This window comes from Panthera tigris, chromosome F3 (genome assembly GCF_018350195.1).
Source record: "Panthera tigris isolate Pti1 chromosome F3, P.tigris_Pti1_mat1.1, whole genome shotgun sequence".
NCBI classification, from domain to species: domain Eukaryota; kingdom Metazoa; phylum Chordata; class Mammalia; order Carnivora; family Felidae; genus Panthera; species Panthera tigris.
The window spans coordinates 19688834-19712549 of NC_056678.1; the positions used below are offsets into that span (position 1 = coordinate 19688834).

The following is a 23716-nucleotide window of genomic DNA, read 5'->3' on the forward strand; positions in this document are numbered from 1 at the left end:
TTTACTACTGCAAAATGGTTTAATCCAACATGATTTATAAACATGCAGTTATCACTGGTGTCCTTTCCTGTATAGCCAGGAACAGCTAACCTCAGATCCTATAGGACTGGAGTGCCAGGAGGAAATCAAGCAATGGTCTGCTAGCCTTTTGAACTTTTAATGTGAGGCTAGGGACTGGGCATGACGAGCTGGGAATGGGGAAATAAGCCATGGTCAACCACTAGAATTTAGAACACTCAGTTCATGTTCAGGCATCACTGTATAAACCTCACTAGCTTGTCTCTGGGAGGGAGCTTACCCTAATCCATGAAACTGTCCCCTAGATCACCCAGTCCTCTGTGCATTTTTCACTAGGAGCCACTAAAGCCCAGAACAAATCCCCTTATGTGAAGATTTTACAGTAGCCCTTCCCCTGCCTCTGAGTAATAGGAGTTGTCTGTTATCTCTAGCTAGAAAATTAAAGTTTTACTTGGTCACAGCCAAAAGGTAATATAATTCTATAACCTTGTGGTTTCATCTGTTTATTACTTACCGTTTGGGGAGAAGACAATAAATAAAATATCTGCACATGTAATATCCCCTTTCCCTCTAGGGACTCATAGAGGTTCCAAATTTCTAAATAGCCTCAGTGTGAAGCAATGTTTGTAAACAGTCCACCAGCTTCTTTATGGCTCTCTCATTAACCTTTTCAACCTTCCAATTCCTATTTCTTGGGTCTGATAATTTCTATTTAATAATCCTAGTACAAACTATTGCATAGACTAAAATAGCAGAACAGGCACATCCTCACAATACTCAAAGGGTGCACCAGCCCCTGTGTAATTACAAGACAGACTATAAAACATCAAGAGGGGGCCATAAGATAAAGAGGAGGTTATACATGAATAATAACGTAAGTCATAGAAAAACTGATCTTGGTCATACTATCCAGCAGCTGGTTCCCCACCCAAGACCTCTATGTTCACTCCCTCCCAGCTGTCTTCAGTAGAAAAATGCAGGAGCCAGCAACTGTGCAAGAACCACCAAGAAGCACGAGAACAGATCCTCACAACCTTGCAAGCTTCTGATCTTCAGTTTTCAGATGCCCTGGAAAGAGTAAAGGGATCCGAGGATATCGTGGGGGGGGGGGGGGGGGGGATAGTTGTTTACTAAGTATAGTCTGCTCCCTGTCACCCCCACCTCTCCTCTCCTGCTGCTCTGATTTGAGCTTGATACATCACTTCTACAATATGAGCCAGAGGGACACTGGGCCTCCGGCATTTTCATTTCTTAAAGACTCCTGATGACTCATTAAGATTCCAGGGTAAGAGTCACCCTGATGTGGTTGTTTCCAGTGTCGTCTGCCCAGTCTTGATCTCCTGGTCCTTCTGCCTTCTCATTGCTTCAGTCAAAAACAGAAGAGGATTCCATAACCTCCAGTCTTTTACAACTTGATAAAACACCTTCATAATAATGCATTAGTTCTCCTACGTAATTTTAAGGCTCTTATCTTTAATTGTAGAATTAAGGATTTTATGTCCCATGAAAGGAATTTCTCACATCAACTAGGAAATGTACAGGGTGCACAGACGTGAAAGGGAGCTTCCTAGGGCTCCTACAAAACCACACTGAGTCTTGGGGGACCCAAAGCCAGTACTGCTTCAGGAACATGAGGGACGGGGGTCAGAGGAGACAGCCTGAGTCAGAGAGCTGTGACTGCTCTGCTTTCTTCCTCACTCAGCTGTCCTCAGTGCACTTATCTGTGTTGCTTCCTAAGAAGCTCTTTTGTACAGTGGCTTCAAGGGAAGAAAATCCTATAATTACTGGTTTCTGGCATCAAAGCCCCTGGTCCTGGAACCAGAGGATCTGAGCCTCCTTCCCTTCCTTGGTCTTCCAGAATCCTATACCCTGGGCCTATACAGTCCAGTCTTTCTGTCTCTCCATCTCCCCTCCCCAGAGTCACCCTCACTGACCTGTTTGTGCCCCTTCACCAAATGTGCACCCCCTCACTGCTGTCCCTGTCCCTCTAGAAAGACTGCCCACTTCCTCAAAGCAGAGAGTTCTCTGCCTTGAGGTCTTTAGCAAAAGGATACCTTGGAAGTGTGAGAGGGAAAGAGATGGAAACTTCCTATTGTTCAATAAGTATCAGCTCCAGAGGTAGGAGAGCTTAGGTGATCACAAAGGAAGCTTCAGTCATGGGAAGAGGTAGAGCCAACAGAGATATGGGAACCTGACCTGGGATATTTACTACCTTCCCTTCATATGGGCGCGCAAACGTGTGTGTGTGTGTGTGTGTGTGTGTGTGTGTGTGTGTGTGTGTGTGTGTGTGAGAGAGAGAGAGAGAGAGAGAGAGAGAGAGAGAGAGAGAGAACATAAGGGTGTTGAGGGAAAACTGACATCTTTGACAATAATTATAGTTACGAAGAAACTTTAAAAGTGAGAAAAAGAACTGAAACTTTGGCTAGCTGAAAGTAATACTAATTACAGCCTTTATGCAAATTAACTCTAATTATCATGCAACGCAATAATACGTCTATCACTACAATGTGTCAGATTAACTTTCTTGTAAATTTTCCATAACAATTCTGAGCTTTCTTCATGTGCAAGAATTGTACAAGTAAAAACTATAAATTAGCAGGATGACATCGTCTTTTCAAGTCCTGTGTTCGTATTTCTACATGCTTGTTTATCTTTTTCCTTAGTGATTTTTAAACGGTTTTTATGCATTTAGGAGAGAATTCATCTACTACATGTAGATACTTCCTCCAGTTTGGAATTTGTCTTTTAATTTTGATGGTGTATTACATTATGCAGAAAAAATTGGTCTGATTGGATCCTTCATAATCATACTTTATGTGCTCACTTTCCATGAAGCATACTCTCCCACTCACAATTTTTTAAAAATACAGGAAAAAGTACCCATTATATCCATTTGCTGAAGCCTGAAATTCCTTTGAACAAGAAATAATCTTTCATTCCACAATTAGAGATAAAAGGTTTACAAATGCATGGAACCTTAGAGATAATACATTAATGTGTCTCAGGTAAGTGTATATGATGGTAACAGTCTTGCCTGTTTATGGGAGGGGGGCTCACTTAGAAAGCAATAGAGAATTTGGTGCCAGAATGGGCGAGGAAGGGAGGCCACCAAGAGCAGTTCAGAGTCTGAGACTGACTACCTCCTAGAACCTTCCCTGACCTCCACATCAGAGATAGATATACCTATACCTCTCGCCTATGGTCCCACAGCACCCATGTATATTCCCGTTATATCCCATGGATTGTACAGCAATACAATTGCTCTTTACTTCTGTCTTGCCCACTTTGCTATAAGGTGCTTAGAGGGCAGGGACTGCACCTAACTAGTTGGCCATCATACCCCCAGCACCATGCCTCATAACTTTTCAATAAATAGTCACTGAATGCATAAGCAAAGGAATACATCAATAAACCAATATTATTATTTTCCTCAGGGCTTAGGTGACCGGATCACTATCTCTGTTGTAGAAAGATAGGAAGGAACTGGATATTAAAGGAAAAGTTTGAGTCTCTGTAGGATAACCACCACCTTTCCTGGGATTTAGCCCCCAAAGTCCCCAGAAATAAATTCCACTCAAAGACCATGCCCTCCCTCAGAATTCAGATTCCAATGTATCAAGAGGAATGGGGGGAATTCCTCCCTCCCCTCAGTCCCCAAGAGAAACAGAGCTTCCCTAACCAGCTGAGATCCTCTAGTACCGGTGGTGAAATCCTGAGGAAGGGACAAAAGGGTTTTGAGGAGCTGCCTGGGAGAGAAGTCTTCACTCAGCAGGGCACTCTGTCCAGGTCAGAGCTCTTTAGCATTCTCCTGAGTATTTTATGATTAACTGGCTTGAACCTCTTTACTTTGTTGGAATTTGCTGAGCTTTCGATCCTCCATTAGCTGACCTCAGATAACACCACATCCTGCTGTCTCTACCTGTGACCATTTAAAACGAATCTCAGAGTCCCATCTAGACGGCCGTAGGCTTTGTCCAACACGCCACCAGGGCTGACCTCTCCTCTGGTCTTCCTGGAAAGTTCTGACTGACTGCCCCTGGGCTCCGCCTAGTTCTGGTGCCTTGTGCAAACAGGCACTTCTCCATTTCCTGGCCCACTCTCTGTTAATACACTTAGCCCTGACCAAACACCTCTGCCTGCCCATGCCTGAACCTGCCCTGGACCAGGTCAGCTCTTCCTGGCAAGATCTATGTACGTGCATCACACATCAGGGGGTTGTTTGCTATTCTAGTTTATTCTTGCATCTAGGGCTGTGTGAGTATCCCCACTTGCTTACCTGTTTCAAAACACTTGCTGTCCAAATGCTTCAACCTGGGCTTCTAAACTCCTATCGTCCTAGCATGGGCTTGGATTCCCCCTCCTGGTTACTCAGTGATCATTTTTCTGGGAACCACCAAGGCTGCCTCTCAGAATTCAGGACTGATCTCTGCTCTGTTGCTGTTAACTGCAGGCACCTTCAGATAGTGCCTGAGTACCCTCCCCACCGCACACACTGTTCTTCAGTCCCAGGGGGCACCCTCCCAGCAGTGCTCACGCAGTTCACCATCGTCCAGCTCTGCAAAGGGGATAAAAGTACAACCACCACCTGTGCCACAGAAAATAAAATCAGACTTCTTTTGAGCAGTTCACTGGGAGAATAGCAGAGTGTACAGGTTCTCATCCCGGAGAGAGGCTTCTGAATACAGCAAAGCTGGGTACACCATGGAAAGGGCTCTAGTAGAAAGAACCTATCCCATACTGTTCTAAAAAAAGTTTATAGGCAAAGGGGGCTGAGGAACACCTAGTTGACTGTGTGACCACAAAGAGCTTTAGGACTGAAGAGATCAGCTGCTGGTATCGGTCAGGCTTTCTAGGGAGCTGACCCAGATGGTTGATCCAGCTTCTGGCTATACTACCAAGAGCAGGAGCAAATAAGCCTCAAGACCAACCGTATAGGTCTTCCCTCCAGCCCCCACCCCCAACCTGAGTCCCCAGTCTTGCCCACACAAACCTATTCTCAGCTCTTACACAGACATCCATAGCCTGCTTCCTTCGTGGGTCCCAATAAGATGAAAGGTTCACAAATGCACAGAGCCTTCAAGATAATACACTGGTGTTTCCTGAAAAAGTGCGTGATAAGAGTGTCTTTCCTAGGTCTGTGGGAAAGAGTTTTATCTAGAAACCAGTAGAGAGTTCCATGCCAGCATGGGTAAGGGAGTGAAGCCACCAAGAGAGGCACCTGAGCTGCTCCAGAGTCAGCAGTTTTTCTCATTGCAGGGACCCTGTCGCAGTTTATGTCATTTTGCAGTCTCCTGCCCATATCCCACCAAAATTCACCCATCTTCTAATTCATTCTCCCAGGACCCTGCTCTCTAATAGAACTACAGAGTCATAGAATTTTAGGTTCTACCCCAGTACAGGAAAGTCAGAGAACACTTCTCATACGAGGTGGGATTTTTGGTCTTTGGGTCCCCCTCCTTTATTGACTGGTCCCATTTCTTTTCTATAGTGCCCTGTCCCCTATCTTTCTAAATCATCAGCTGTTTAATCCTGGGCAACTGTCTAAATCTCCCTGTGCCTTTGTTTTCACATTCAGCAAAATGGAATTATATTGTACCTTTTTCAAAGGATTGGCCAGAGGATTGGAGATAACCTTATGTGAATCACTTAGCATGGTACCTGAGGCGCTCCATAAATGTTAGCTCTTATTATTCCTTTAAGCCTTTGTAGTAGCTCTTAGTTATTCTTCAAGAAAATCAACCCAAGTCAATCCCTGTACTAAACAGTATTTAAGGGCAAGGTATAACCTGAAAGTATGTTTTCATCCAATGAAAGATGAACCTGGAGAATGCCAGGTTTCCTGGAAGATGGAGTAGGGAAGTACTTTGGGGGAAGTGGGATTCACAGATTCCTGAGGTCAAGTGAAGTAGGTAGATGCCTATTGCCGTAACATGTAGAGAATGACTTGGGCTTGTTGTCCAGAGTCCTTAAAGCCCCAAATGGAAAATGACAACCCAGACTTATTTTCTTCACATCTCTATTAGAAAAGGAAGTTATGACAGACCATTTCATTTCTCCTGCTCATGCCATATAGTCTCTTTCTTTTTAATTTTGCTTAAGAGTTAAAGCACGACATGACTAATTTAGTTTAAATACCCAAACTTAGGCTATTTAACAACTATAGCAATGTTTATTTTTATACTTTTATAGATTTTTTTCTACGTCCAAATCAATTCCACTATTCTGCTAAACACTGACATCAGTTTTGGCAGACATTTATTGCAAAGGTGTTTCTAGCTTTCCAAAGGCTGATATTTTTCCTAGTTTATTTAATTCTACACAAACACCAAAAATTCTCCTCAGGCAAGCTCCCCATCCTGAACTCTCTTCCAGTTTTGATTAGCAGGGCTATTTCCTAATGGAAAGCCAAAGGTGTACCATGTTTCCTTCCCTGCTTTTTTATCAAATGCTCCTGTGGAGGAGTGTTCATTGCCTGTTAATTGTCCGAGTTTACTTCCTTCATCTCTCTTATTAGAGCAGAGTTGGCAGAGGGGGCGACAGGGAATGTAGCTGTACCTCAGCAACTTTCAAAGTCATCTTTAATCTTATAATCGCCTTCATCCATCAGCCAGCCTCTCTTTTCCCTTGCCTCCGTTTTTTCCTGGTTATTCAGAAAAGCCTTTCTCATTCTCATTTGCTCACATTAATTCACCCTGCTCTTTGGCTGCCCTAACTTGTGTTGCATATTCTCATTTGATTCCCTCCTGTTCCTTTCCAAGTCAGATTTTTTTTTGCTCATAGGTTTTTAAGCCACCCTTTGTAAATCCACTTTGCAAAGAGCAAGCAATCTCCAATCGTCTTTTCCAGAGCAATTGTAATCCACTATGCTTTAATTATAGTGTCTATTCACATGTTCAAAATTCCATCCCCTTATAGATTTTAATACTTCTTCCCTCTGCACCATATTTATTAGATTGATTAATTCCCCAAACGTGCTTTTTTGAAGTTTAATACCCTCGGTCTTTGAAGCCACTGCTTAAGGAATTCAAGAAGATCATGGTTACTGGTAACAAGGCAGCTGCCTTGGGTTTAACTACATAATTCAGCTGTTGCTATTCCCAGTTAGCCCTAGTGCTGTTCCGCTCTAAGCTTGAGTTGCCAGCATCTCAGTCAAAACATTGTCCTCTTCCTGCCCTGGGACACACTGTGACAGATATGGTTTTTGTCTATAACCATAGACAGATAGAGGATCTGCACCCAGGAAGTTTCATGCAAAGACAAACAAGTCAGAATTCGCTTCCTTTTTATTACTGCTCATATTAGATGATTGATAAGTAAGCTGGAGCAACTCACATTTATCTGGACCTTCATTTTCATACAAATGAAATGAAGAAGGAAGTCTAGATGGTTTTTAACATACCTTCTAGCTCTTGTAAATGCTGTGCTTTCCCAAATTGTGGAGTTGTGTTTCTGGCACATTAATCTGAGCTATGGAATGATTTATTTTTAAAAATAAATATTTTATTTTAGATAAACTGAATAAAACCTATCTGATCCTTTTAGCAGCTTTAAGGTAAATTGGCATACAATAATGTGCACATCTGTAAAGTGTGCAATTTGATAAGCTTTGCCGTATGTATATACTCGTTAATCACCACAATCAAGAGAATATCCATCACCCCTACTTTGGGATTAGTTGAGTATCCCTTATGATTCCATATTATCTACCTTGTCAGATTTTTAGCTAGAATTCTTGGTAGTTTATTTCGACACTAGACTATGGTTTACATAATACATATACATCTTAAACCTATTGCAACCTACCTTAAAGTGACATTGTATCACTCCACATACAGTTCAAGAACCTAGCAACCAAAAATTTCATTTCTTGTCTCTTAACTTTCGTGATACTATCTTCACACATTTTTAAAAATTTATTTATTGAAGTATAGTTGACACACAATAGTATATTTCAGTTAAACATCACAGTGATTCGACAACTCTAAACATTATGCTGTGCACACAAGTGTAGCTGCCATCTGTCACTATGCAATGGCTATTACCATACCAGTGACCACATACGTTGCTTCTATATGTTACAAACTCCAACATAGCTATGATTTTTGCTTTAAAGGATCATTTTCTTTTTTTTTTCAATATATGAAATGTATTGTCAAATTGGTTTCCATACAACACCCAGTGCTCATCCCAAAAGGTGCCCTCCTCAATAACCATCCCCCACCCTCCCCTCCCTCCCACCCCCCATCAACCCTCAGTTTGTTCTCAGTTTTTAAGAGTCTCCTATGCTTTGGCTCTCTCCCACTCTAACCTTTTTTTTTTTCCTTCCCCTCCCCCATGGGTTTCTGTTAAGTTTCTCAGGATCCACATAAGAGTGAAAACATATGGTATCTGTCTTTCTCTGTATGGCTTATTTCACTTAGCATCACACTCTCCAGTTCCATCCACGTTGCTACAAAAGGCCATATTTCATTCTTTCTCATTGCCACGTAGTATTCCATTGTGTGTATAAACTACAATTTCTTTATCCATTCATCAGTTGATGGACATTTAGGCTCTTTCCATACTTTGGCTATTGTTGAGAGTGCTGCTATAAACATTGGGGTCCAAGTGCCCCTATGCATCAGTACTCCTGTATCCCTTGGGTAAATTCCTAGCAATGCTATTGCTGGGTCATAGGATATGTCTATTTTTAATTTTTTGAGGAACCTCCACACTGTTTTCCAGAGCAGCTGCACCAGTTTGCATTCCCACCAACAGTGCAAGAGGGTTCCCGTTTCTCCACATCCTCTCCAGCATCTATAGTCTCCTGATTTGTTCATTTTGGCCACTCTGACTGGCGTGAGGTGATATCTGAGTGTGGTTTTGATTTGTATTTCCCTGATAAGGAGCGACGTTGAACATCTTTTCATGTGCCTGTTGGCCATCCGGATGTCTTCTTTAGAGAAGTGTCTATTCATGTTTTCTGCCCATTTCTTCACTGGGTTATTTGTTTTTCGGGTGTGGAGTTTGATGAGCTCTTTATAGATTTTGGATACTAGCCCTTTGTCCGATATGTCATTTGCAAATATCTTTTCCCATTCCGTTGGTTGCCTTTTAGTTTTGTTGGCTGTTTCCTTTGCTGTGCAGAAGCTTTTTATCTTCATAAGGTCCCAGTAATTCATTTTTGCTTTTAATTCCCTTGCCTTTGGGGATGTGTCGAGTAAGAGATTGCTACGGCTGAGGTCAGAGAGGTCTTTTCCTGCTTTCTCCTCTAGGGTTTTGATGGTTTCCTGTCTCACATTCAGGTCCTTTATCCATTTTGAGTTTATTTTTGTGAATGGTGTGAGAAAGTGGTCTAGTTTCAACCTTCTGCGTGTTGCTGTCCAGTTCTCCCAGCACCATTTGTTAAAGAGACTGTCTTTTTTCCATTGGATGTTCTTTCCTGCTTTGTCAAAGATGACTTGGCCATACATTTGTGAGTCTAGTTCTGGGGTTTCTAAGGATCATTTTCTTTTAAAGAAATTAAAATAATTGTTTAAAGTCTTATATTTATCCATAGAGTTACCATGTCTGATGCTCTTTATTCCTTTGTATAGATTCACATCCATTGTATCATTTTCCTTCTGTCTAAGGACATGTTTTCCTGTAATAAGAATGTGTGGTACCAAGTTTTTTCAGTTTTTGTACATCTGAAAAATCTTTTAGCATTAGCTTCTGAAACATTGTCACTGGGTATAAAATTCTAAGTTAACAGTTACTGTTCCATCAGTACTTTAGATGTTGACCCACTCTCTTTTCTTATATTGTTTCTGATCAACAAATCTGCTGTCATCCTGAACTTTTTTCCTCTATACATAATGTATCCTTTTTCCTTTGGCTGCTTTCAAGATTTTTCCCTTGATCACTGAGTGTTACCCAATTTGATTGTGATGTGCTTTGGTGTAGTTTTCTTCATGTTTCTTGGGCATTGATGAGCCTTGAAATCATGGATCTATAGTTTTCATCAAATTTGGACAATGTTTGGCCACTATACCTTCAATTTTTTTTTTTTTTTTTTTTTTTGCTGCTCTGCTCCCCTCTCTTTGAGGACACCAACTACATGTATCTCAGGCCACTGGAAGTACACTACAGTTCACGAGGCTCTGTTCATTATCTTCCCCCTGTGCTTCATTTTGGATAGTTTCTACTGTGTTTGCACATTCAATTATCTTTTCTTCTGCATTGTGTAATCTGCCATTAATCCTACCTAGTGTATTTTTCATCTCATAAATTGTAATTTTTATCGCTAAAAGTTTTTTAATGTATTTCCCACAATATGATCTTTAATGTGCTCAATCTTTTGTCTAGCTTCTTCAGCATACAAAATGTCTTTGTCTAATAATTTTGTCATCTATGCCATTTCTGGGTTGGCAGTGATTGATTTTTCTCCTGATTATGGATCATATATTTTCTTGCTTCTTTGCATGCCTGGTAATTTTTTATTGGATGCCAGACATTGTGAATTTTATCTTATTGCGTGCTGGATATTTTTGTACTTCTATTAATAATCTTGAGTTTTGTTCTGCTTCATCATTAATTTAGTTGGAAACAGTTTGATCCTTTTCAGCCACTCTTTTAAGCTTTGCGAGGCAGGATGAGAGCAGCGCTTTGTCTAGGACTAATTTCAACCCACTGCTGGAGAAGGACCCTTCTGACCCATCTACCTGATGTCTCATGAATTACGAGATTTTCCACTCAGGTGGGAGAATATATTCCCAGTCTTGTTTGAGTTTTGGAGACTGTCCCTTCTAATCCTCTCAAGTTATTCCATCCCCAGCTTCAGGGAGTTTCCTTATAAGCACATGCTGATAAGTACCCAGATGCAGACTGCAGGGAGACTGTCTGCAGATCCCCAAAGCTCTCTATGCAGCTGTCTCCTGACAGCACTCAGCCGTGCAAAATCCAGTCACAGTGGCCTCCCTAAACTATCAACTCTGTCTGCTCAAACCAAGGAGACCCGCAAGGTTCCTCTGCAATTCCCCTCCATGTAGCATGGCCTGGAAAATCTTTCTCTGCAGTACCCTGGAATAATCAGAAGAGTCATATCATTTGTTTTCTCCCTTTCAGGGACCACTATCCCTTTTCTCTGAAGCCTAACATCTCACAAATTGTTTGATACTAGTTGTCCAACTGTTCAGTTGTTTCATGCAAGTAGGTAAATCTAGCCTCTGTTACTCTATCTTGGCCAGAAGCAGAAGTGATACATGTGGACTAGAACTACTGTGGAACTCTCATTTGGATGAGCATCCCTCTAAGTATTTAATAACTGTGTGCCACTGACCACCTATTGGTCTTCCCACACCACAACTTCAAGTCATTCTCAACAACCTTTCTTAGCTCTGCAACTAAATACATATTTATATTTTGTTGCATTAACTTTTTCTTCAGTAAACAGCTTCATAAAAACATCATGAATGTTTGCTTGCTTTCTATCTTGGTTTCCACTATTTGTAAATCACACTCTTCCAGACGTCTTAGTAGAGGCAAGCTTATCAGTGCTGGTTTCACTTCAGTTCCAAGAACGAGAAAAAAGGTTCAGTCATTTTGGTGGCCTCATTCTGAGTCTATTTTACATGTTTCAGATTTACACATTTGCTGATGACTTCTAAGGACAGGGGAAAGTTTTCTCCTGGGGAAAAAATGGTCTTTGTGCACAAGAAAGAAACCCTCCTTCCAATTACTCACAGTTTCCAAAGTATAAACTGGCCCTGATTTCCCAACAATGCCACAAATGGATTGTAATGATTTGTGCAAAATTGGTTCTTATTTATTCGGCTTCCTTCTGTTTATCACATATTCTCCTATTCCATCTCATATTTAATGGCTGAATTTAATACCAACACATACACACACTTCTATCTAGTGCTGTGTTCATGCCAATACAGACTGTTTCTGAACCCATTTTATCATGTACTATAATAAAAGAAAAAGCTAATGCTACAAAATAAATAAATGATACCAGGACTGAGGTCCTGGGAGAACCCATTCAATTGAAAGCCTCTTAATAGACACTAAAGTGCCCAGTGCCCTAGGGAAGAAAGGTGCTATAAAAACCTATAATATTGTTGCCACAGTTAGACCAGCTCTATAGTACACAAAAGAGCAGAGACATTTCTTTTAATCTAGTTCCTGTGATTTCACCATGTCACCTTGATTTTACATCAGGTGACAGAATAAAAAGTTTTCCGTCCCAACTCCTGTCTTCCCAGTGGGCCTATCCTCCACGCTGACATGCCACTGTTTTCTGTTCTCCTAGCAGCAGGGAAGCATTCAAACACTATGGATGAGATTGGCAACCTATCAGGAGCCTGAGGGCGCAGCCTCATCATCCAGGAACAGAGGAAACCAAGCTGCAGGCTCAACACATGCTCCCCGTATGTGGTCAGGGCAATTAGACCAGTCAGACCATTTCTGAGCTCAGTTGCCTACAGTCACAGAAGGGTCACTCTGGTCCACTGAAGGCCCATTTCTCTCAGACCCTTCTTTGCAGGCCTACCAGATGAGCAAACAAGGAATTGTTAGACCATGCATTTTCTTAAAAGCCATTTTTTGCCTTCAAAGTTAGACCCCACAAACTGATACAGTCAATCTTATGAAACAGGTCTTCCAGACGTTTTCAGGGATGAGTGACCAATAGAGGCTCCTTCCTAACCCTAGAAAGGGGCACAGGGTGTTGGAAAATGCCAATGACCTTCGGAAATCAAACAACCTTATTTGGTTCTTCTTTACTAACACATTTCCTCCTCCCCAAACACACACACACACACACACACACACACACACACACACACACACTGCTTATAGTTGAGAAACTCTTTATATTTGCTTATTTAACAAATATGTACCAGGCCCCTGTTCTGCACCAGGCACAATGCTAGGAGGTGGATGTGTGGAAATGAGCACGGCAGACAGGGCCCTGGCCTTCATGGGGCTCACAGCTGAAAAATTCAGATAAGAATAAGGATGGAAACACACATAAGAGGGACACCGCATCCAGGCTTTGAAAATTTAGGGAAAACATTCCTGTGGAAGTCCTGAGTTGAAATCTGCCAAATGAGGAAAAACACAGGCTCAAAGAAGTGCAGTGGGAGAGACAAAAGAGTGTTCCAGGCACAGGGACCATCAGGAAATAAGTAAGATCACTGTGAGTGGTTTCTCAAAACTGGAGTCCGGTGTGGACTTTGAGTTGGGAGGGGAATATAATAAGAGGGGAAGCGTGGGGTGGTGGCAGGGGCCCAATTAAAGGCTATGGGACTATAACATGCAAGGTGCTTGAATTTTAACCTGCTGGCAGCAGAGTACCACTGAAAGCAAGGCCCGACAGAATGAGGTGCACATTTTAGAAAGATCACTCATGTTGGCAGCATGTGGGGCATAGGGAGAAAGGAAGAGGAGGAAAATAATTAGGAAACTCTTGTTACCTAAACAAGGCACAACTCTGGTCTGAACCAAGCTAGTGGCAGTGGTATTTCAGAAAAGTAGATACATTTGGAAATTCATATGAGGTAGACTCAACAAAAGTACATGAGGGAGAGGTGGAGGCCAGGCAAGATGCTTCCATGAAGGGGATGGCGGAACCATCGGATGAAAGGAAACAGAAAAGGAGACGGAGGTCCACAGTGGGCTCTAAGTTCTTTTATTGATTTGGTTCAGGTGCCTGTGGGAAGTGAGGGAAGTAGAGAGGTCAGAGGGTCACCGGGCACCCCTATACCCATCCTCACTTGTGAGAGGAGGGTGACAGGCAGGATACTAAAAGGCAGAGAGGCCGAGACATGAAAAGAAGATGTTCCTTAAGGACTCACAGAAAATTCATGGTTGGGTCCCCAAGTTTTGGTCCAAAGCTCCAACTTTCTAACCTGGCATCCTTATCAAAGGGAATTTCTGATTGCATATTAAATGCCAGATAGTGGTTTGGAGTAGATCCAGAGGCCCCAGAGCTAGAGATATGTATTAAATGAGTCAAGATAGATGAATAAATCTGAGGCTACTGAGACCAGCTTGTTACCTTCGGGCTTGATTGTGCCAACAACTGCCTTGCTTAGGACAAATGGGGACAGTTGAAGGCCAATCCCACCTGCCCCCAAAGCTGTATTCAGCAGGCCCGCCCCTTTCCTCTGTCTCTTACTCCTCCTGTTGGAGATACTGAGCTTCCTGGTCCTGTTATCAGTACTCTCATCCCCAGATGTGTTTCTTCTCTTTAGACCCTTCTCTCATTTCTCCTGCCACCTGTATGCCACACACATTAGAAGAGATCCACTTTCCTGACAACCTGAAAATGCGCCATGCCTCCTTCAAGCCCCTAGTCCTGGATTCAGGCTGCAAACAGATCCCTAGGCCACCATGACCACCCTCTGTCCTCCAAACCTGCAAATGAATAACTGGGCTATGATTTTGCTGGGAAACTCTTGTTCCACACAGGCACATCAGACTGTGGAATCAATGCTGGATTCCCAGAGAGCTGGAAATGTAAATAGAGAGAGAAAAATGGCTGTGCCAGTGAAATGCTCCACAGGGCTCCTAAGGACCTAATTATGAATGGACATTAAATATTTAATCTCATGTTTAACCCTCAAGGCTGAGGTCCAGAGTGAGCCTGACTTACTCCACTGGCACAACTCCATAGGATTTTCCCACATTAATTTCTCTCCCATGAATAGTTTAGCCTCGCTTCCAAAATGCATCCCCTTTTCTCTCCACTTATGGAAACAGACTTCCTCCTATCCTGATGCCTACCTTCCTTCTTCCCAGTGAATCTCTCTCAGCTTAAAACTCAGTGGTTTTACGTTAGCCCCATTTTTATTTCACAGCAACAATGATAATGACAATAGCTGACATCTACTGGGTGCCCACCATGTAGCAGGCCATGGTGGATGCTTTAGAAACCTTATGTATATTCTCATTTAATATTCATAAAACCCTATGAGGGGAATTTTACTATGCCTATTTCACATATAGAAAACTGCAGCTCAGACAGAATAACTGGCCCAAGTTATAGTGTATGTAATTGGCAAAAGTAGGATTCAAACCCAGGTCTCTGACTTCACAGCCCATGCTCATTTACCATATGATAAAAATAATAATAAAAAACCCACTCCAGAACTCAATGAAATCCTAATAACCCCTTTTTTAATTTTATTTTTTATTTTTTTAATTTACATCCAAATTAGTTAGCATATATAGTGCAGCAATGATTTCAGGAGTAGATTCCTTAGTACCCCTTACCCATTTAGCCCATTCCCCCTCCCACCACCCCTCCAGTAACCCTCAGTTTGTTCTCCATATTTATGAGTCTCTTCTGTTTTGTCCTCCTCCCTGTTTTTATATTATTTTTGTTTCCCTTCCCTCATGTTCATCTGTTTTGTCTCTTAAAGTCCTCATACGAGTTAAGTCACATGATTTTTGTCTTTCTCTGACTAATTTCACTTCGCATAATACCCTCCAGTTCCATCCATGTAGTTGAAAATGGCAAGATTTCATTCTTTTTGATTACCACGTAATACTCCATTGTATATATATACCACATCTTCTTTATCCATTCATCCATCGATGGACATTTGGGCTCTTTCCATACTTTGACTATTGTTGATAGTGCTGCTATAAACATGGGGGTGCATGTGTCCCTTCAAAACAGCACACCTGTATCCCTTGGATAAATGCCTAGTAGTGCAATTGCTGGCTCACAGGGTAGTTCTATTTTTAGTTTTTTGAGGAACCTCCATACTGGTTTCCAGAGTGGCTGCAGCAGTTTGCATTCCCACCAGCAGTGCTAAAGAGATCATCTTTCTCTGCATCCTCGCCAACATCTATCATTGCCTGAGTTGTTAATGTTGGCCATTCTGACAGGTGTCAGGTGATATCTCACTGTGGTTTTGATTTGTATTTCCCTGATGATGAGTGATGTGGAGCATTTTTTCATGTGTCAGTTGGCCATCTGGATGTCTTCTTTGGAGAAGTGTCTATTCATGCCTTTTGCCCATATCTTCACTGGGTTATTTCTTTTTGGGTGTTTAGTTTGAGAAGTTCTTTATCGATTTTGGCTACTAACCCTTTATCTGATACGTCATTTGCAAATATCTTCTCCCATTCTGTCAGTTGCCTTTCAGTTTTGCTGATTGTTTCCTTCTCTGTACAGAAGCTTTTTTACCTTGATGAGATCCCAATAGTTCATTTCTGTTTTGGTTTCCCTTGCCTCTGGAGACATGTTGAGTAAGAAGTTGCTGTGGCAAAGGTCAAAGAGGTTTTTGCCTGCTTTCTCCTTGAGGATTTTGATGGCTTCCTGTCTTACCTTTAGGTCTTTCATCCATTTTGAGTTTATTTTTGTGTATGGTGTTAAGAAAGTGGTCCAGGTTCATTCTTCTGCGTGTCCAGTTTTCCCAGCACCACTTGCTGAAGAAACTGTCTTTATTCCATTGGATATTCTTTCTTGCTTTGTCAAAGATTAGTTGGCCATACGTTTGTGGGTCCATTTCTGGGTTCCCTATTCTGTTCCATTGATCTGAGTGTCTGTTTTTGTGCCAGTACCACACTGTCTTGATGATTACAGCTTTGTAGTATAGCTTGAAGTCAGGGATTGTGATGCCTCCTGCTTTGGTTTTGTTTCTCAAGATTGCTTTGGCTATTCGGGGTCTTTTCTGGTTCCATACAAATTTTAGGATTGTTTGTTCTAGGTGTGTGAAGAATGCTGGTGTTATTTTGATAGGGATTGCATTGAATATGTAGATTGCTTTGGACAGTATCGACATTTTCACAATATTTGTTCTTCATCCTAATACCCCTTTTAAGCATCAATGATCCTGGCTTAACTTTGGCTCTCCCCAAGATCCCATACAGAGATGTGCACTGCAAGGCAAACTAGGTCATTTCCAAAGTACAGAGAAGAGGAGAGGAGTATATAGAGTACCAAGTAGGCGCCAAAGGCCTGGAAGCATTCTACCCTATTGAACCTTTACCACCCCCCGTGGACAGCTATCATCGTGTTAGTTTTTCCAGTGAGCAATCTTAGATGACTTGTACCTACTATCATAGACCAGGAGAGTTGTGGCACAGAGTTGATCTGTATCACTCTCTTTGCCAAGCTCAAGAGTTTTCTGATCCCACCTATCACAACACACAGAAAGCAGAGCCACTTCCCTCCTCATTAATTTCCGGGAGATGCCTGACATGATGGCCAGCAATGCCTTCTGTCCCTCTGGGGTAGTGGCCACCAAAAACTTGATGTCTGACTTTATCCTTTATCTACTTCTATTCCAAGAGGCACATGTTTTATGAGAGACTAGAGTGATGTCTGCCCAAAAGTAAAGGTAAATCTCAGAGTGTCACTTCCAACATGGCCCAGGAAACACAGTTCTCCTGTGACATTAACTTTCCCACAAAGAACAATAAGCTTTGGGGAAAAAATTCAAAGAAAAAAAACAATAACCTGAAGACTCTGAAGAGTGGAAAATCAAAGCAAGCAGATTTTGGAGGGGTGTCAAGACTTTGAAGAAGGAATTGCATGGAAGGAGTTTCCCATTCTTACAAGTTTTAAAAAAGAGATAGAATTTTATAGGGTGGTTTAAACTTAGGTAGTCAAAACAGAAAACCATAATCTTTCTGGCCAGAAGAACAAGAAGACAGAATTTAGCACATTTATAGTCACTGGAAAGCGAGTATCCCAGAAAGAAAAGAGAGTTGGATAGATCGTCCCCCACATTCTGTGAATAAAGTCTACCCTTGCTCAAGCCTCTGGCTCACTCACCCTTAAACTACCCAGTACCAGACAAACTGAAAAGCAGTTCAGCTAAGGATAAAATAACTACATTTGGTGACTGGCCAATAGACAGGATGTGTAGTTTAAATCTAACCAAATTAATTGTCTGGTAAAACAAAAAGTCAATAGTCTTCAAAGACATAAAACTAAGTCTGGAGTGTCCACAACAAAACTGACAGTATTGAGGGTAAAGTCAAAATTATTTTTGACATTCTCAACAGGTCAGACAGGGAAAGACAAATACTGTATGATGTCACTTATATACTGAATCTTAAAAACAAAACAAACAAACAAAATGCAGAAACAGACCCATAAATATAGAAAACTGATAGTTGCCTGAGGGGTAGGAGTTAGGGGGGCAGACAAAATGGGTGAAAGGGAGTAGGAGATACAGGCTTCAAGTTATGGAAGCAGTAAGTCACAGGAATAAAAGGCACTGCACAGGGAACATATTCAATGATACTGTAACAGTGACACATCAGGACAGATGGTAGCTACACTTGTGGTGAACACAGCATAACACAGAGAGCTGTCGAATCACTATGTTGTTCACCTAAAATTAATGTTAACATTGCGTGTCAACTTTACTTCAATAAAAAAAAATATTTGATATTCTCAGAACCGTGAATATTCAAAGGAATGAGAAAAAAAGTTATCAACAGAGATTAACAAGTCGACCCAAATATTGGAATTAGCAGAGAAGGACTTTAAAGCAAGTATTATAACTCTGCTCAAAATTATGAAGTAAAATATGTGCACAATGAACAAAAGATATGAAATATTGGCAGAGAAACTATTTTTTTTTAAACTGGAAATTCAGAGACTAAAAACCATGTATTCTGAAGTTTAAAATTCATGAGATGGGCCTAATGGCAGAATGAGAGGACAGAAGACAGAGTCAGGGAACTTGAAGATAAATAATCCAATCTGAAGATTAGGGGTAAAACTTATTATAAAACGGACAAAACCTTAATGTGGGGGTACATTATCAAAACATCTAATGTATGCATAATTGGACTGTGAGAATAGGAGGGACAACAGGGCCAAAACAAACATTTGAAGAAATAATGACCAAAATTTCCCCAAATTTGATGATAAACAGAATCGAGAATCTCAGGGCTATAAGATAATTGTAAAGAAAATTATGCCTAGGCATATCATAAACAAACTGTAAAAAAGAAAAAGAAAAGAACAGTAAAAAGAGAAAGAAAAGAAAATCTTGCAATCATACAGAGGAAAGCAACATATTACATACAGAAGAACAAAAAATAACAATTACCATAGCCCTCTTGTTAGAAACTTTGCAATCCAAAAGACAGTGGAACAACATCTTTAGAATGCTATAAGAAAAACTGTTAACCCAGGTTTCTGTATCCAGCAAAAGTGCCCTTCAAGAATGAGGCAAAATTCAGGCATTTTCAGGTATTTTCTAAAAATAAGAACTCATCATCAGTAAATTTGCACTATATTAAATGCTAAAGGAAGCTCTTTGGGATAAAACAAAATGATACCAGACTGAAACTCATCCTTAGGAAGGAATGAAGCATACCGGAAATAACAAATATATAAGTAAATTAAAAAATACTGTTTTTTCTTTTAATTCTATACAGTACATATGACTATTTAAAGAAAAATGATAATATATAGGGTTATATAATTACAACACATAGATATCTTATAGGATTTATAATATAGATTTAATACATATGCCAACTATAGCATAAAGGACTGGTTGGGGTTGATGGAGGTAAATGAACCTAAACAGTTGCAAAGTCCCTATATTTTATAAAAATTGGTACAATATTAACCCTTAATTGATTGTGAAAAGTTCAGAATTTATATTGTAGTCTCTAGAACAACCAGTAAAAATGCAAAAAAAAAATAACAATTTAATAGATAAATTAATGTGGCATTCTAAAATTATTTGATCCAAAAATAAGGAGGGGGAGGAGAAAGAACAAAACAAAGTATACAAAGCGAAAAAAATAAAAGATGAACCAAAATCCAAACATATCAATTACATTTAACATTAATGGACTAAACACTCCAATATAAATCAGAAATCGTAAAAATGGATTTAAAAAAGCAAGACCCAACTATATGCTGCCTATAGGAGATCCCATTTTAAATAGAAGTAGATAGGAGAACCCTCTTACACTGTTGGTGGGAATGTCAACTTATGTAGCCACTCTGGAAAACAGTACTGGGCGGGTGGGGGGGGGGGGGGTCTCAAAAAGTTAAAAATAGAACTACCCTATGACCCAACAACTGCACTATTTACCCAAAGGACACAAAAATACTGATTCCAAGGGGCACATGCACCTGATGTTTATAATAGCATTATCAACAACAGCCAAACTATGAAAAGAGCCCAAACATCCCATCAACTGATAAATGGATGAAGAAGATGTGGTATGTATGTATGTATGTATATGTGTGTGTATATGTATGCGTGTGTATTTTTGTATACACACACACAATGGAATATTACTCAGCCATCAAAAAGAGTGAAATCTTGACATTTGCAATGATGTGGATGGAACGAGAGTATACCATGCTAAGCAAAATAAGTCAGTCAGAGAAAGACAAGTATTGTATGATTACAACCATATGTGGAATTTAAGAAACAAATGAACAGAGGGGAAGGAGAAAAAAGAGAGAGAGGCAAACCATAAAAACAGACTCTTAACTATAAAGAACTGAGAGTTGCTTGAGGGAAATGGGCAGGGGATGGGCTAGATGGGTACTAAGGAGGGCACTTGTGATGAGCACTTGGTGTTGTCTGTAAGTGATGAATCATTAAATTCTACTCCTGAAACCAATATTACACTGTATGTTAACTAACTAGAATTTAAATAAAAACTTGAAACAAACAAAAGAGATAGGTTGAAAGAAAATGTATGGAAATGTATATACTAGGCAAACAGCAAAACATAGGAAGGCCAGAGCAGCTATTTTAATATCAGATAAAACAGACTTAAAGATAAAAAGTAACATTAAAGATAAAGGACATTTCAATGTGACAAATGGATCAATTCATCAATTGGATATAATAATCATCAATGTGGCATGTATCTAATAGCAGAGCTACAAAACACTTAAACCAAAAATTTACAGAATTTAAAGAGAAACAGACAATTCCACAACATGGTAGGGTATTTCAACACCCGTCTATCAACAACTAATAGAACACTTCAGACAACAACAACCATAAAAATCAGTAGAGACATAGGTGACCTAAATTATATTTTCCAACCACCTTGACCTACAACTGAAGAATACATATTCTTTTTAAGTGTGCATGGTATCTTCATCAAAACAGACCATATGCTGGGTCATAAAAGAAGTTTCAATAAATTTTAAACCACTGAAAATATAATAGCTCTCTGTGGAATCTAAAATTTAAACTACATAAGATCAGAGGCTCTTTTTGTTCTCAGATGTATCTCTGAATCAGGCAGGGTTCTCTAGAGACAGACTAATGGGAGATATATACCTATATATATTACATATATTATATAAAAAATAATATATAGATTATGTTTTATCTTTTAAGTGTGTGTGTGTATGTGTATTTAATAGTATATGGATTTATTTTAAGGAATTGGCTTATGCAATTGTGAGAGCTAATAAGTCTAAAATCTGTAGGGCAGGCCAACAGGCTGGAAACTCAGGCAGGAATTTGCTTCAGTCTTGAAGCAAAATTTCTTCTCCAGAAAAACTGTTTTTACTATTAAAGCCTTCAACTGATTAGATATGGCTCACCCATCTTATCAAGGGTAATCTCCTTTACTTAAGCTGACTGTAGACGTTAATCACATCTACAAAATACCTTTGAGGAACACCTAGGTATGTGTTTCATTAAATAAATGGGTACCACAATCTAGCCAGGCTGACACATAAAGTTAACCATCACAATCTCTAAAGCCAAGAACAGTGACTGATACTTAGAAATTTCCAATAATTTGTTGAGTGGATGCTGAATATAGAATTATGGGATCATGGAGCCAAAATCTGAAGGCAGAGCATAACTTTAGAGACTAGGCTAGAATTTTCAAGCTTCAGATTCCCCATGCTTCATCTTCCAGAGCATCTATGCCAAGAGCCGGGGTAGAGTCCAGGAAGTAGTTTTTCACAAAGATACTACATGGGGATGGGCAAATTATTCAATGTACTACTCAATCCCATTGCCCCACTAGCACCCACACGATTCTGATGCAAGTAATTCACAGACCACAGTCTGAAAACTCTGAGGTTACTGACTCATCAAATACAATAATACTATCTCTGATATTCCAGGCAATAGCCCTTTAGCATCTTGAAGGAGTGTGTGTTCACTACCTACTCAAGCAGCCTATTTTGTCTTTAAGCAGCTGATTATTAAAAGTTCTTCACTGGGGCACGTGGGTGGCTCAGTAGTTAAGCCTCTGACTTTGGCTCAGGTCATGATCCCACAGTTCATGAGTTCGAGTCCCACATTAGGTGAGCTCAAGCCCCACATTGGGTGAGCACAAGCCCCACAGCAGGTGAGCTTAGGTTCAGATGGTGGTTTATAAGACTTGGTCCCCATGAGGGCTTTTGCTCACTTGTGAAAGGACATACTGTAAGCCTGATATACTGGCGAGTGTGCTAACATGCGGAATTGTCTGGGGAGAGTCCCCCAAAGGCACTGACTATCTAGGACAGCATCAGGAATACCCAGAGGACCATGGTGGTACAGTGAGCCATGGAAACCTGCTTCAAAAAAGTAGTTTGCAATGGCAAATACCCAGTTCTGCTTAGTAGAGGATGGGCTACTGGACCTAACAAAAACAGCAACTTATAAATCCACAGTAAGGAACTAGAATAAAGCTGCTTAAGATGACTGGAAACAGCAAAAGAAATTTGGATGAAGACAATACTGGGGCTTTTCTACCTTAGCTGACACAAGCTGCTATACATCAGTCCTTTGACACCCTTAGCCATTCATTCCGTGATTCACTAATTCGTGCATTCACTAAGTATCGATTATGTGCTTACTGTAACCCAGTACAAGGAATGGGTGGCAAACAAAACTAACAGGGTCTCTTCCCCCATGGAATTCAGGTCTGGTAGGGGTGACACAGTAAAGAAGCCAAAATGTAAGAACGTTAAATAACAAGCACGTTAAAAACGAAGAGGGTATCTTTGTATAGAAAATAACAAGGCAGACCATGTGTTCAGGGAAAGCTAGAGCATGAGATCTGAGGGTGAAGAGTTTACTGAGTGCTTATAGGCACAGGCATACGAGACTCAGAGGCAAGAAAGAACGCAGCACACACGAGAATCAGAAAGGACGCCAGTGTAGTGGAAGCAGGGGCAAAGGGAGGCTGTGGTTCAAGAGGAGGCTACAGAGGTCAACACGACCGCCATCATGGTAAATATTAGAAATAGGAAGCCATTAAAAGTTAAAAAGCAGAAATCTGAATAATTCATGTTTGAGGGGATTACTGTGGTTATTTTTGGAGAATGGAAGGGGAAAAGACTGAAGGAGGTTACTTAATAAGTAACTGCCCAAATGAGAAATTTGGCAGTAAGAACTAGGGTATCTGGGGGAAGAATCTGAGAAAGGCAGATGAATTCAAAATATACTCATCAGTTGGAGTGAGTATATTCCATGAGAGGACAGACCATGTCTGTTTTGCTTAGCAGAGTAATGTCACTATCACAGCATCTGGCACATAACTATTAATACAGTCAATCCTCAATATTCACTGATTCCCTATTTGTGAATCTGCCTACTCACTAAACTTTATCCCAAAATCAGTATTCATGGCACACATATGCACACATGCAGACAGGTGAGAAATTTGAGTTTCCTGACACACGTGCTCCTAGCTGAGGTCCAACAAGGCAACACTCTGCTTTCTTGTTTCAGCTCTCCTGCTGCATGAACAAATGTCTTTTTCCCTG

At 40.6% G+C, this 23716-nt stretch overlaps 1 protein-coding gene across 1 annotated transcript in view; it reads right to left on the reverse strand.

Annotated features, from left to right (window-relative positions):
* Window positions 1-23716, reverse strand: part of LOC102959460 — a 495184-nt gene that overhangs the window by 391247 nt on the left and 80221 nt on the right. The window lies entirely within an intron of this gene.